The following is a 3,286-nucleotide window of genomic DNA, read 5'->3' as shown; positions in this document are numbered from 1 at the left end:
TTAATATCATACCAAATATTGCACTAATCACAGAATTAAAATACAAATAATAGCATACTTAATATCCGTGTGCATTTAATATATTTCCTAAATATTAACATGCAACACGTGCAATTAATATATTGCATAAATATTAACGTGCATTACACGTGCGCATTTACTAGTTGTTTTAAATGTGACATACATTTTAAATACACAAACATTTTTTCTACATATGTATAAGCATTTTTTGAATGTCATGTACATTTTTTAAAAATGTATGACTTTTTTTGATTGTCACAAACTTTTTTATACATATGACTAACATTTTTCCTATACACAATTAACATATTTCTACTTTTTAAATTACATTTATAATTTTTTGATCTTCCTTTTTTTGCGTCCTGACTCGTGAGACCAATTCTGCCGCGTTAAGCAAATATCTGGGATGGATAGTCATAAATTTAGAGCAATTAATGTTGGCCAGCGATTCAATCTTGACGCTCCATAAAAGGAAGGTGGGCGAGGAGGACACAAGTCAACACATACGCAGCCAGGCAGATGTGTCCCCCACCCTAGTCTGAACTCCAACTCGCCATCGCCAAGGCAAAAGCCTGTTTTGAGAAATGCGTTAAATGAGATGGGACCCAGATCCATCGCTAGCCTTTCCATGCTCCACTTGAGATCTCTCGGTTTTCCCTCCACTACAACAAAAATGCCCTGTAGAGACGCTCAATGTAGGTGCTAAAGGCGCATTAAATCATCTCTAGCAGATTTTAGAGTCGCTCACCAAAGCGTCCCATGAGCGTCTCCTCACGCACCGTCTCAAAGACAATTGAGGCGCTTTGGAAGCGCGTCTACATGGAAATGAGGCGTTTTGAGAGCGTCCTTACAAAGCGTGTCTACCTAGATATGAGACGTTTAGAGAGCATCCTTAAGCCCAACATATATGATATATCCTATTTATATTGTATAAAAAATTATTGTATAAAAAATAGACTACCACAAAATCCATGGACGCGCTGAAAAATTCATACTAGATGCAACAACATATATGATCTATCCTATTTATATTGTATAAAAAATTATTGTTCAATTGCACTTAATGAAATTAGTTGCTAATACCAAATAATTTGACTCTCATTTACATATCAGAATATATTAAAAAATTGTATGTCATCGCACAAAATAATAATGTTGTATTACACCATTACAGTGAGAAGGAGCCAGTAGTAGTTTACAAACTCAATTGTACACATTGTCTATAAAATAATTACATGTCTCACAAACTAGTTCAAACATATGTGACTTGTAGTATCTACATGCTGATAATGGAACAATAGCTCCTTGCTTTCTCTGCCTCTCTAGTTTATCCTTGTGGTTGCCGCCTTTAAAATCCGTTTTTTCTGCAAAGAAAGGAAAATGAGATATAAATAAATTCATTGGAACTTCTACTAGTAAGTTTTACTTTGCTGAACAGACAACCATAAGAACAGAGAAGAGCAACATTTACATACCACATCGAGGTAAACATGCACTGCAGAAATTCAATCTAGTCTCGTAGATGTCATGTAACCATATTAAGTATAGAGACATACTGTAAAAAGAGAGATAAATCTTGATGTCACCGATGGATACGCTAAGGTGAGAATGCATAAAGTATATTTGTAAGAAAAAATAAGAACAATTTTCTAAGAAGTATATGTACAAAAATAAGAGCAGTTTAACATACAGGGACTGAGTTCTCATGGTTGTTGACACTAATAATATCTAAGTCTTAATACTAGCTCTGCATAAGACGACATTTTCTCATAAAAAGACTGAATTCTCACCACATTAATAATCTTCAGTCTAATACAACATCTACACAAGGGAGCATCACACCATTTAGCTGCTCCAGACATAGTGCAAGGCATGTGACACAGATGTTTCAGTGTTTCACATAAGCGCATATGATTAAATCTTACCAAACATGATAATATATCCATCCAGGGAGCTCTCTTTACCAGATAACATGAGAAAGGTTTCTGCAGATGAGAAACTACATGTATGATAGTAGAAGGCATGCTTATTCCAGATAATATTAGAACATGGGTGCAAAATTCTCATTTTCATTTATGGTGGGAATGAGGTGCTTTGATAGTTGATACACGAGCTTTAATTATTAACCGCATGAAAAAGAAAGGTTCGTAAAGAACACTGACCATCTTGTATTGTCAGGGTATTCTCAGAGGTTGTTTATCAAACACCTGCATACGTGAGTGTCCATAATCTGGGAGAAAACAAGGAAGAAAGCTATGTGTAAGATCGATATTAAATTGAACCAGTGGTATAATTAGTAAAAAAATAGTTCAGAAAAAAGACAAAGTAGTGTTGTCCTATCTTAATATAGATAATCTGAAATACGTGGAGTGTCAGATTCTCCTCCACAATTAATTACGCATGAAGGTAGAGGCTCCAATTTTTTACTTTGAATGAATTGATAGAACAGCTGAAAAGAAAAAGTAGATCGACTCACCTATAGATGAACCGACCAAGCTATTGCTAAAGATCTAGTGACCAGCCCTTGTGCGCTCGATCGCAGGATCCCTTATGGCCTCCAAAATCACCGTGTTCGTGAGGCTGGGCCGCCGCCTGGAGGACGGGCGTACTGGGGCTGGGCCGCCGCCTGGAGGATGGCGTCCCCGGGGCTGCTGCTGGCGGCCGGCGAGCGCAGGGCGGTGGACCTACGATGGCGAGTACGGGGTGGGAAGGAGAGGAGCTCGGCAGCGAAGGCGGCGTGGCATGGCGGCGCTAGGTTTAGAGGTGAGAGATCGATCTCTTTTTTCACAGTAGTTATCTTCCTAGCCCATATCGCACGATGTACGGCCGTGGTGGGTTATTTTTAGTGGGCGACAGTGGTTGAACAAAATATACGGAACCACCCAGATTTTTTTAATCAGAAAATCAAGGGACGATGTGCCGCGCGTCTCAAAAAACGTCCGTATGCATCAAGTGGATTTTAGTAATGAGATGTACACAAAAGCGTCGAATCGAAAACGTCTCTACATGGCTATTTTGTTGTAGTGCTCGGATTTCCGATAATTAACCGAGCAATTCTATTTTGGTTAATTAATGGATGAGTCAAATCTTTTGCCTCCGTTTCAAAAACTTTAGATCTCTCCTCGGTGGCCATGACTGGAGTATAGAGTGCTTCGGCGCTCCTACAGTATGTTGTTGTGCTGCCATTGTCGGCTGCCCATTATATCGTTGTGCTGCCATGGTCGTCTACTGCCTCAAATTGCATTTAGCAAAGGCAGATGAACTG

The 3,286-nt window shown here is 38.8% G+C and overlaps 1 long non-coding RNA gene across 2 annotated transcripts; it reads right to left on the bottom strand.

Moving 5' to 3' along the window:
- Positions 1 to 1,135: 1,135 nt before the first annotated feature.
- Positions 1,136 to 2,803, bottom strand: LOC119282338. 2 transcript variants are annotated; one of them, XR_005138706.1, is made up of 5 exons: positions 2,498 to 2,803; positions 2,184 to 2,251; positions 1,947 to 2,006; positions 1,497 to 1,576; positions 1,136 to 1,385 (listed from the first exon to the last, which is right to left on the bottom strand). It is a non-coding gene; the product is annotated as an uncharacterized LOC119282338 (long non-coding RNA). The 2 variants fall into 2 exon arrangements; XR_005138707.1 differs by lacking the exon at positions 1,947 to 2,006.
- Between the last annotated feature and the right edge of the window lie 483 nt (positions 2,804 to 3,286).

This window comes from Triticum dicoccoides, chromosome 3B (assembly GCF_002162155.2).
Source record: "Triticum dicoccoides isolate Atlit2015 ecotype Zavitan chromosome 3B, WEW_v2.0, whole genome shotgun sequence".
NCBI classification, from domain to species: Eukaryota; Viridiplantae; Streptophyta; class Magnoliopsida; order Poales; family Poaceae; genus Triticum; species Triticum dicoccoides.
This window is presented reverse-complemented; position numbering and strand designations above follow the sequence as displayed.